Source organism: Cervus canadensis, chromosome 19, assembly GCF_019320065.1.
Source record: "Cervus canadensis isolate Bull #8, Minnesota chromosome 19, ASM1932006v1, whole genome shotgun sequence".
Classification (NCBI taxonomy): domain Eukaryota; kingdom Metazoa; phylum Chordata; class Mammalia; order Artiodactyla; family Cervidae; genus Cervus; species Cervus canadensis.
This window is the reverse complement of record NC_057404.1, coordinates 40,471,428-40,484,346: the sequence shown is the minus strand read 5'-3', so window position 1 is coordinate 40,484,346 and position 12,919 is coordinate 40,471,428.

Sequence of the window (12,919 nt, the reverse complement as noted above, 5' to 3'; positions counted from 1 at the left end):
TGTGTTCTTGCCTCCAATGTCCACAGCTATCAGAACTAGTGTGTTTTCTTTTGTGGGAGCTCTCAATGGCCTTTTATGTATTCCATAGACAGAGTCTGCCTAGTTCTTCGTGTGGATTTAATCTGCAGCTTGTACAGCTGGTGGGAAGGTTTGGGGTCTTCTTCCTTAGCCACACTGCCCTTGGGTTTCAATTATGGTTTTATTTCCACCTCTGTATGTGGGTCTTCCACTGGGGTTTGCTCCTGAGGCTGCCCTGGAGGACTTGGGTTTGCCCCTGAGGGCCAGGCGTGGAGGTGGGACTGCTGCTTGAGTCGCAGGGGAGTTGGCAGCTAGGGCAGCAGGAAATATAGTGCTCTAGAACGATATGGCAACCATTATTGGCCAATACACTCCAGTGTTGTTGCCTGGAGAAACCCCCTGACAGAGAAGCCTGGCAGGCCACGTTCTATAGGATCGCAAAGTGTTGGACATGACCAAAGTGACCCTGCACGCATATATGCGAAAATTTTTTGCCTGGCTCTATGTATTCTTTTCCACTGGTCAGGTACTCCTCTCTGCTCTTAGCTGGTGTTCTGCATGCATTTCTGTGTCTGAAGGTGTATTCCTGATGTATCTGTGGAGAGAAGTGTACTCCATGTCCACCTACTCCTCCAACATCATGTTCTCCTTTGGATATTCTGTTTCTTATAATGGTGCAATTATTATGCTCATCTACTTGCCACTGAAAAAATTTTAAACATTCCCGCTCAGCCAAAATTCATGGAGAATTTATTCATTCTTGCATCCTCACTTCCTAGGCTTTGTGTTAAGTGAAAATTTTATACACAAATATTAGTCATTTACTATGAGCAGGCTTTCACTAGGCTGTAGAGCAGTGACACTCATGTTAGTTATCTTCATCTAAGAAACTCTGGGGAGAAGCTAGCAGTCCTGGGAAGACTTGAATTGGGTCTTTGTGGAAGGAAAAAAGGCCTTCTCTAGCACATAAATCTTCAGCTCCTAAGTTATCTCTAGCTCGTAAGTTAAAGATTTCCTACAGTAAGACAAAGTAAAGGATATCCTTCTCACATAAAAGATAACAGTGTCAGGCTAGGCGATGTTGAGTGAGCAGTTTAGGGTTCTACCAGTTCAAGTGAGAGATCCTCGTCAGGCTGCAGAAAGCCAAGAAGCGGGAATAAACAGTCTGTACACGCCTAACTATATCAGCTTAAATCTTCAGCATAATTATCTGAGATGTTATAAAAACTGCCTTCAACAAGGCACAATACTAAGCTTTACTATGTGGGTTTCAGGTAAACTGATGACTCTTGCCAATTACTGTATAGTAAGTGGGCATTATGCATGTAATCATATGACAATCATTTAACAATAACCAAATGACAAACAAAGCTAGTCATTGCAAAGAGAGTCTGAGTGTAGGAAGTCAGTCAGTAATGATAGGAACCACAAAAGTGTTCCCTTTAATAAATAAATAACCTTACCCATGAAATCATTTTAAATAAGAAATCAGAGATATGGTACCTCTTTGAGTCTCTGAAAGACCCTCAAGATCACAGATAACCAAGTGAAATGAAAGTGGTTCAGTCATGTCTGACTCTGCAACCCATGCTTATACAGTCCATGGAATTCTCTAGGCCAGAAGACTGGAGTCAGTAGACTTTCCCTTCTGCAGGGGAATCTTCCCAACCCAGGGATCGAACCCAGGTCTCCCACATTGCAGGTGGATTTTTAACCAGCTGAGCCACAAGGAGAGCCCAAGCATACTGGAGTGGGTAGCCTATCCCTTCTTCAGCGGATCTTCCAGACCCAAGAATCAAACTGGGGTCTCCTGCATTGGCAGGCAGATTCTTTACCAACAAAGCTATCAGGGAAGCCCTACAGATAACCAAAGCACCTTATTGCTCCAGTGACCAAGAAGCCCTTGATCACTAATTCCCAGCAGCAAGTCTACAACACAGTTCAAAAAAAGAAAAAAAAATACAGTATACACAAGGAAATTCAACAACTTGAGCAATTCTCAGAAGATCCTGCAAACAAAAGAATTTAAACCAACAGAAAATTATGAAATAATCTGAAAGAGATTTTTAAAATACAATTGACCCATGAAAAACATGGTTTTGAACTGTGTGGGTCCACTTATATTGGAAACTTTTTCAATTGTAAATACTACAGGACTACATGATCCATGGTTGGTTGAATCCACAGGTTGTATGTGGATTAATCCCCATTATTGTTCAAGGGCCAACTATAAGTATATATAGAAAACTCAGAGATAATAAGGAAGCAATATCTTTGAAATAAAGATTATTTTCTTGTTATGAAGATGGTCATGAAGATAGTTCAAGCTGGATTTAGAAAAGGCAGAGGAAACAGAGATCAAATTGCCAACATCCATTGGATCATAGAAAAAGTAAGAAAATTCCAGAAAAACATCTGCTTTATTGATTAGTCCAAAGCCTTTGACTGTGTTGATCACAACAAACTGTGGAAAATTCTGAAAGAGATGGGAATACCAGACGACCTGACCTGCCTCCTGAGAAATCTGTATGCAGGTCAGGAAGCAACAGTTAGAAGCAGACATGGAACAACAGACTGGTTCCAAATCGGGAAAGGAGTACATCAAGGCTGTATATTGTCACCCTGCTTATTTAACTTATTTGCAGAGTACATCATGAGAAACGCTGGGCTGGAGGAAGCACAAGCAGGAATCAAGATTGCTGGAAGAAATATTAATAACCTCAGATACACAGATGACACCACCCTTATGGCAGAAAGCAAAGAAGAACTAAAGTGCCTCTTCATGAAAGTGAAAGAGGAGAATGAAAAAGTTGGCTTAAAGCTCAACATTCAGAAAACTAAGATAATGGCATCCAGTCCCATCACTTCATGGCAAATAGACGGGGAAACAATGGAAACAGTGACAGACTTGGGCTCCAAAATCACTGCAGATGGTGACTGCAGCCATGAAATTAAAAAAGGCTTGCTCCTTGGAAGAAAAGCTATGACCAACCTAGATAGCATATTAAAAAGCAGAGACATTACTTTGTTGACAAAGGTCTGCCTAAGCAAAGTTATGGTTTTTCCAGTAGTCATATATGGATGTGAAAGAAAGAAAGCTGAGCGCTGAAGAACTGATGCTTTTGAACTGTGGTGTTGGAGAAGACTCTTGAGAGTCCCTTGGACTGCAAGGAGATCCAACCAGTCCATACTAACGGAAATCAGTCCTGAATATTCATTGGAAAGACTGATGCTGAAGCTGAAACTCCAATACTTTGGCCACCTGATGCGAAGAACTGACTCCTTGGAAAAGACCCTGATTCTGGGAAAGATTGAAGGCAGGAGGAAAAGGGGATGACAGAGGATGAGAAGGTTGGATGGCATCATGATTCAGTGGACATGAGTTTGAGCAAGCTCCAGGAGTTGGTGATGGACAGGGAAGCCTGGCATACTGCAGTCCATGGGGTCACAAAGAGTCAAGACACAACTGAGCGACTGAATTTAACTATGAAGATGGTGACATAGAATTGCTGAAAACTAGCCTTTGGAAATCCTGCAAAGTAAAAATTGACATTCACAAAAATTAATTGGAGAGTTAGCATATTTAAACTAGAATTTAAGAAATTACCTAGAACAGAGAAGATATAGCAGTAGGAATGCCTCCAACTGGTTTCAGAACTCAAATTCCTAGACTCCTTTGAAGTTTGGACTCAGTTATATATTTATATATATATGTGTGTGTATGTGTGTGTGTGTGTGTGTGTGTGTGTATGTATATATTTTGCCAGGTGGCTCAGTGGTAAAGAGTCCACCTACCAATGCAGGAGCTGCAGGAGATGTGGGTTCAATACCAAAGTAGGGAAGATCCCCTGGAGAAAGAAATGGCAACCCAATCCAGCATTCCTGCCTGGAGAATCCCACAGACAGATGAGCCTGGTGGGTTATAGTCCACGGGATCACAAAGCATCAGACATGACTGAGCACGCATACATGCATGCAAGCCAAGAAAGGGAGTAGTCTGTTTATGCATCTTCCACTTTTTCTAGAATGAGTAGTAAGAAGACAACCGGTATTTGGGTGGTGAGAGTCAGAGCAAGAGTGGTTTTCAAGCAGTTGCAAGTTGGTCATTGTGGTGGAGAGGGTCCCTGGCGGCCCAACGAAGGGCTGCTTTTACCTCCATGTACACTGGGAAGCAGGGAAATGGCACTTTGTTCCTTAGGCCAACTCTCTGATGTAGTTTTGGAAAAAAATTTTTTTCTGCTTAAGACTGAGAACCATGATTACAAATGGTGAGCCAAAATACTGGAAAACTTCATTCATATCTAAATATTAATAAATGTTGTCAGCAAATCATAATAATAATAGTTTTATGTTTAAAACAGAATTAAATGAAATATCCTAGAAATCTACACATCTAATTAGCTTAGAATACCACTAAGTTGTTGAGTCTCAAGGTCAAGCCAATAATATGTAACCTGGAACAAAGGCCCTCAAAGACTTTTGAATGAATTTATTCTGCAGGAAGTTCCTCACTTAGGGACAAACTAGATCCTAAAAAGCATTTTAGATCAGATGTACAGAATATATATAATATGTAGGACACACATGCATGTATGCTAATTTGCTTCAGATGTGTCCAACTCTTTGTGGCCCTATGCACTGTAGTCCACCAGTCTCCTCTGTCCATAGGATTCTCCAGGTAAGAATACTGGAATGGGTTGCCATGCCCTCCTCCAGGGGATCTTCCCGACCCAGAGATCACACACAAATAAGTTTCCTACATTGGTAGGCAGGCTCTATACCACCAGTACCACCTGGGAGGTCCTATGTCCTAGGATATATCTACCCTAGGATATATATACCCTAAAAAACATTTTAAGAGAGCAGTTTGTTTCCTATGTTTAACACACAGATGTCTAATATAGCATATATAGGAAAAAAAGCTAGTTGAGAAAAAACTCAGGATATGTGACACACAATCAAGAAATATATTGAGAAAATGGTTTGAATCATTAAATCAAAGCAAAACATATCTGTTAAATAAGAATACTCAAACCTTTAGAAGAGAGAAAATGTAGCTTTATCTTTTCTGATAGTTATAAAACATCACTATAAATCTGAAACAGTTGACTAAAAGTATGTTTTTTAAAAGTAAAAATTACCCTAAAATTCCAATTCACAGAAATAACTCCTATAAACAGAAATAGCTTCTGATTTATAAATGCCAATAATTTTTCTATGTATACATAAAGATGTACATTAAAGAACTAGATCATAGTATTCATGCCACATTTAATTGTTACTAAACTTTTCCAACTATTGATGGCAAACAAAGACAATGTGTGTTCTGACCTCTTCCTAATAATCAAGTAAAATTTAATACAAAATGAAAAACAAAAAATAAGGAAACCAGGAGAGATGCAAACAATAAAAGTGCATAATTGTATACAGAAAATATGGAAAAAGATACCATTTGGATCAGTTAACATAACTGAATAGTTTGACTTTTCCTTTCAAAATATAGAGACTTTCAGTTTGCTTCAAATGAAGAAAATTCAGCTATTTACCTCTGATAAGAAGCATTCCTAAAGCGAAGTGTCAAGAAAGAGTAAGTAAAGTTAAATTAAAAAGTGTTTAACTGGAAAAAATATTTTAATGATAAATGATATATCCAATAAGGCATAACAAGCATAAGCCTTTGCACCCCGAGAAAAGGAATGCTTCTAGAATTACAAAGAGAAACTGACAAAATGATTACTGAGTATATTTTAACACCTCCTTCAGAATTTAAGAAACATCAACAACAAAAAATAAGCTACAACATACACAATCCAAATACGCCACAACAGAGCTTAAATTAATAGATACAATAAACATTACAAATAAAACACAGAATGCATATATATCCCCAGAACATGAGCTGATAAATTCAGGAGTAGCATAGATGAGAAAACAAAACCAACAGACAGGAAGACACAATTGGAACTAATACAAGAGCCAATACTCTGTCATATGCAATGAGGGACATAAATATCAATAAAATGAAGAAAAAAGAAGTAATTTTTGAAGTTTAAAAGGATCAGAGAGGAACTTAAGGTTCCCAGCTCCTTGTAACAAAGCCACTCCATCCTAATGACAAGTGAAAAGCTGAACAGATTGAACTGCTGCCCCAACCCTGGAGAGAAAGAGCAGCAGAGAGAGGCAGTCAGGGCTTACCAGAGAGCAGACTCGCGAGGGAAAACCCCTCAGGACCCCGTAGCAGGAAACCTGAACTGTGACTGGTGAGCTGCCGGAGACTCAGAGGAGACAACTCTGAGAGTTAGGAACTCCAGGGGAACCTAGTCATAAGGGGCCTGCACAGTATAGTAGGATTTACCTCTCCTAGTAAAATCAGAGAAAAAAGTTCCTTTGGGCTTCCATGAGAGGGAGGAGGAAAGGAACTGTTTTGAAATACTCCAGAGTAGTTTTTTTTTTTTTTTTTTTTTTTTTAACAAGGCCTGTCTTTAGGGGGAACTAATTAACAAGAGCCTAACCTGCTGGAGCATTATCAGAGCCTAATTGATCCAGGAAAATACACAACTGCTGTGTACTCCGGCCAATCTGTCCCACCTGAGGGAAGAAGAAAAAAAAAAAAAAAAAAGCAGGACTCATGAAGTTCGCGGTCCAGAGGCAAAGGTTCAGCTGAGGGAGGTATGGATGCTGAACAAACTGCACATCTACACCCAACACAACATATATGTTTTCTGGAGACTATACTGTTTCTTCTATGGAAGCTATGTCAAGAATGTTGTTGAACCATTTTGATTCCACTTATGTGGCAAGGCAGAAGGAGAAAAGAGGAATCATTTAACGGGTAGAGAGTTTCAGTTTTGCAAGATGAAAAAGTTCTGGAGATCTGTGTTACAATGATACGTATATACTTAACAGTACTGAACTGTGACAACTAAGAATGGTCACAATAGTAAATTTTATGTGATTTTAGCATAAGAAAGAAAATTAGTTTTGGATAATGTAACCTGATTACCATTCTCAGATTATTCAAAAATGCAACAGAGGCCAAATCCAGTGTGAGTACACTCCTGGCAATTAATTTGGCCTGATCAAGCCTTATATTTCTACCTCCTTGGTGTAACACTTCCACACACGTTGCCCAGGCTTTTTCTAATAAAATCAATGATGTCTTTTAATTTTTTTCTCCTAATTTTGTTTTCTCCTAAAAAAGATCTCATACCCTCTACGCCAGTCTAGGCTATCTTGGAATCCAGCTCTTAGACTCACTCATGCTGGAGGCAACGAGCAGATGAAGGTGAGTCAGGGAGAGAGCAGCAATCACCTTGAGAGAAAACTATGCCAGAGAGGGTGATTGGCAACTTTTTATATTGAGGAAGTCTGGTTCCCTTAGGTGGCAGAGATGCCCCATCTCTGCCAATAATGAATTTGAAGGTTCTGGAAGAATTCAAAGGTTTCAAGTTCTCAGCCTTACCCAAGCCTGCTAAAAATTCCCATATCTGGGGTCTGTTCCTTCCCCACTCATGGCTTTACTTTACCTTTTAAAAACATAGCATTCAGTGGTCACTACCATTTTGTCATCCTGATTGTCAGATAGACTCTAAGTGTGATCCTGAGCCATATCTTCCCTGCACCTACAGCAGATGCCAAATAACTTCAGAACTGCAAGGAGACCTGATAATCTCCACATTTCTTCTCAAATGTGTATTCATAACTTTCAATGTCTCTATTTACCCTACTTACATCTCTAGAGACATAAGAAGGATCCAGTTGACTCCTCAATCTTTATCATTACTACTGTTGCCATAGAAGCTGAGTGCTATAGCCACTTGATCTCCTAATTCCTGCTACTTAATATGTGATATTATTCTGTTGTATCAGCATCACCTGGGAGCTTGCTACAAATGCAGCCTCTTAGGCATCATCACAGATCTATTGTATCAGCAACAGGTTTTAACAAGAAATTGCAGTGATTTGTATGTACATTAAAATTTCAGAATCACTGTGCTAATTTCATGCCTTCCTCAGGCACCACTGTTGATGACTGTTTGAGTAAGTCTGACTCCACTGCATGTCATAGATTTATTTGTGGCACATGTTTCCCTCACCAGAAAGTTCTCTCTGCATTCTTCAATGTTATGGGCAACCCAATCTCAGATACCATTTTGACAGTTTATTTTCTGGGACCACTTCTGGTACCAACTACTTTATTAATCAGGCTCCTGCAGAAAACAGTTAACACAAAAATTATAATTTAAGAATTGTTATAAAAGATCTAATCACAAAATGTGGATAATAACTGAACAATATATTATGAAGTCATCAAAGCACACACACATGCACATACCAGAGAGTTTCTTTCTGTATGAATTTAGCCTTGTTTAAACATTACTCTTAAAATGTCATGTAATTTTTATATATCTGTTTATTTCATTTATCTATGTTCCTGCTTTGTTTCTGAAATTGAAGTAAGGAAAATGCACAAAATGAAAACAAAGTAAATTCACAGGAGAAAACAGAATGGAAAAACAAAGACATAACACAAAGTCAAAAATGAGAAAAATGAGACCAGTAGGAAAAAACTGTATCCCGTACACTTAGAACCAAAAATGGCTATAAACTTCTAGCAATGAACAAAGAAATGTGCACAAGGCTAAATATTCAGGAGTAACAGCTTCTCCTACTTGAACACCAGAAATAGAAATAAATATCTTTTATTCAAAGAGAAAACACTGTGTAACATAATGGTCATGGCTCTTACTAACGACTTTATAAAAATTGCAAGTATCTAAAATTTGTAGATTGAAAGGTTAAATCAATATTGAAACTTTAAAGGCACTGTCTAGCATGTAAATCCTTTTTCCCTGGTGTCAAATACTTAGCAAGTCAAAAAACAAACAACAAAAAAGGTATCTACAGATCCATAGTCCCTTACCTTAAATTCTTAGAAGAATATGTGTTTTGCATACATTTTAAATGTTTTCCAATTTTAGAAGTCCAGTACAGGGCACAAAGAATATATGAGAAGACATTCCCAGTAGGCATTCAAAGCAACAGCCCATAATCTAATGCATCAATACATCAGTGAAATACATGAATATTCAAATGAAATGAGATAAATGTAAGCCTATAAATATCCTCATTTCAGTCCAAGGTAACTTTTACCACTAAACATCATAGAACTTAGGTTTTTGGTTTTGAAATTTTGGATTTTAGATTTGTAGTTAACAGGTTATGGCTCTACATCAATCTCTTTATTAAACAAAAATAGATTATAGTTGTTTAGGCACTAAGTCAGGTCCAATTCTTTTGCGACCCCATGGACTATAGCCAGACAGGCTCTTCTGTCTATGGGACTTCTCAGGCAAGAATACTGGAGTGGGTTGCCATTTCCTTCTCCAAGGGGTTTTCCCCACCCAGGAATCAAACCCACATCTCCTGTATTGGCAAGTATATTTTTTTTACCACTGAACCACTTGAGAAGCCCCATATTATATTTACTAATACATTATTTGAGGACAGCAATATGAAAAAAGAATTCCAAGTGTTTAGAATGTTTCCAAGAAATAATATCCTCACACTGTGGAAATAAGTCAGTCATCCTTATAGCAACAAACAGAGAAAGCCTCCCCAGGTGACATGTCAAAACTCAAGATCTGGAAGAGTTAACTACAGGAAATGTTTATTGATAGTATCCTGTCCCTGTGGATTGTGTGAAGGTGTGGAAGGGGATTAATTCTCTTCTCTATTTTCAGATCTCCAGACACAGAGGAGATAATCTGAACCTGATGCTGTGACTACTATATATCATCTAACAACCTCGTACTCTGAGCTACATGCATTGACAAGATGAAGTATTTGGACTGAATCCCACAGAGAAGGATTGAGTATTTCTATATGCAGACAGAATAACAAAAAACCATTTTCTTTTGTATCAGATGAGAAAAGCAAATGCCTCCTAAATACTTACTGGAGTGAGTGCCTCCTTCATCTGTCTCTTCCTCTGTTGAAGCAGTGTTAGGAAACCCAAGTTCCAAAATGCTGACCCTTAACATGAAGGAAGGCCATTTCATTTCACAATGAACTTTTAATAAAAGAAAAATAACATATTACCATATATGTCTGGTGGGAATTGAGAGTAGCTATGGACAAGTGACTGCTATATATATATTATTCTGTTCATATCCAAATGAAAACTTCATGATGGTTAAGCCACAGAGATTTTACATCAGTCTATTTGGGTTAATTATTATACAAGCAAGATAAGGAAATAAGGAAAAATCTGAGCTGCTAAGTATTTCCTTTAGGAAGATAGTAATATAATAATAGTAAGGGATATTTATATCCCATTTACATCAATGGACAGATCATCCAGATAGAAAATCAATAAGGAACCAAGGGCTTTAAACAACTCATTAGACCAAAAAGACTTAACAGATCATGTAAAACATTCATTTAACAGCAGCAGAATACACAATCTTTTCAAGTACCCATGGAACATACTCCAAGATAGATCAAATGCTGGTCACAAAACAAGCACAATAAATTTAAAGTGAACTAAAATCATAACAGCATCTCTAACCAACCAAGACAGGATGAGACTAGTAAATCAACTACAAGGAAAAAATACAAAGGCCACAAATACATCAGGGCTAAAAAAAAAATGTGCAACTAAATAGTCAATGGATCACTGAAGAAATCAAAGGGAAAAATTTTAAAAATACCTGGAGATGAACAAAAGTGGAAACATAATGATCCAAAATATATGGGGCACAACAAAAGCAGTTCTAAGAGGGAGATTTAAAGCTATGCAAGCCTAAATCAGGAGACAAGAAAAATCACAAATAAACAACTTAGTCTTACATCTAAAAGAATTAGCAAAAGAAAAACAAATAAAACCCAAAGTCAATAGAAGGTAAAAAATCATAAATATCAGAGAAGAAATAAATGAAACAGAGACTAAAAGCAAACACAAAGTATCAATTACACTAACATGCAAAAATTCTCAACAGAATATTAGCAAACCAAATTCAGCAATGAGTTAATAGGATCATACAGTATGATTAAGTGGTGTTTATCTCAGGGATGCAAGGACAATTCATGAATCAATCAATATGATACACCAAATTTAAAAAAAAACTGGAGGATAAAAATCATATGACCATCTCCTTAGATGTAGAAAAACCGTTGACAAAATTCAACATCCATTTATGACAAAAATTCTCAACAAAGTGGCCATAGAGGGAACACACCTCAGCATAACAAAGGCCATAAATTAAAAACCCCAAAACTAACATCATACTCAATGATAAAAACTTGAAAGTTTTTCCTCTAAGTGAGTTCAGTTGCTTAGTCGTGTCTGACTCTTTGTGACCCAATGGACTGCAGCATGTCAGGCTTCCCTGTCCATCACCAACTCCCAGAGCTTACATAAACTCATGTCCATTGAGTCAGTGATGCCATCCAGCCATCTCATCCTCTGTCTTCACCTTTTCCTACCACCCTCAATCTTTCCCAGCATCAGGGGCTTTTCCAAGGAGTCAGTTTTTCACATCAGGTGGCCAAAGTATGGGAGCTTCAGCTTCAGCATCAGTCCTTCCAATGAATATTCAGGACTGATTTCCTTTAGGATGGACTGGTTGGATCTCCTTGCAGTCCAAGCGACTCTCAAGAGTCTTCTACCCACCACAGTTCAAAAGCATACATTTTTCAGCGCTCAGCTTTTCTTTTCAGTGGATGTGTTGAACTCTCACATCCACTCATGGCTACAGGAAAAAATATAGCTTTGACTAGACGGACCTTTGTCAGCAAAGTAATGACTCTACTTTTTAACATGCTGTCTAGGTTGATAATAACTTTTTTTCCAAGGAGCGAGCATCTTTTAATTTCATGGCTACAGCCACCATCTGCAGTGATATTGGAGCCCAAATTAAAAAAAGTCTGTCACTGTTTCCATCATTTCCCCATCTATTTGCCATGAAGTGATGGGACCAGATACCATGATCTTAGTTTTCTGAATGTTGAGTTTTAAGCCAACTTTTTCATTCTCCTCTTTCACTTTCATCAAGAGGCTCTTTAGTTCTTCACTTTCTGCCATAAGAGTAGTGTTAGCTGTATATCTGAGGTTATTGATATTTCTCCTGGTAATCTTGATTCCAGCTTGTGTTTCATCCAGCCTGGAATTTTACATGATGTACTCTGCATATAAGTTAAATAGCAGGGTGACAATATACAGCCTTGACGTACTCCTTTTCCTATTTGGAACCAGTTTGTTGTTCCATGTCTAGTTCTCACTGTTGCTTCTTGACATGCATACAGATTTCTCAGGAGGCCGGTCAGGTGGTCTGGTATACCCATCTCTTGAAGAATTTTCCAGAGTTTATTGTGATCCACACAGTCAAAGGCTTTGGCATAGTCAATAAAGCAGAAATAGATGTTTTTGTGGAACTCTCTTGCTTTTTGATGATCCAGCTGATGTTGGCAATTTGGTCTCTGGTTCTTCTGCCTTTTCTAAAACCAGCTTGAACATCTGGAAGTTCGTGGTTCATGTACTGTTGAGGCCTGGCTTGGAGAATATTGAGCATTACTTTGCTGGCATGTGAAATGAGTGCAATTGTGTGGTAGTCTGAACATTCTCTGGCATTACCTTTCTTTGGGATTGGAATGAAAACTGACCTTTTCCAGTCCTGTGGCCTCTGCTGAGTTTTCCTAATTTGCTGTCATATTGAGTGCAGCACCTTCACAGCATCATCTTTCAGGATTTGAAACAGCTCAACTGGAACTCCATCACCTCCACTAGCTTTGTTCATAGTGATGCTTCCTAAGACCCAGTTGACTTTCCATTCCAGGATGTCTGGCTCTAGGTGAGTGATCACATCACACCATCATGGTTTTCTGGGTCATGAAGATCATT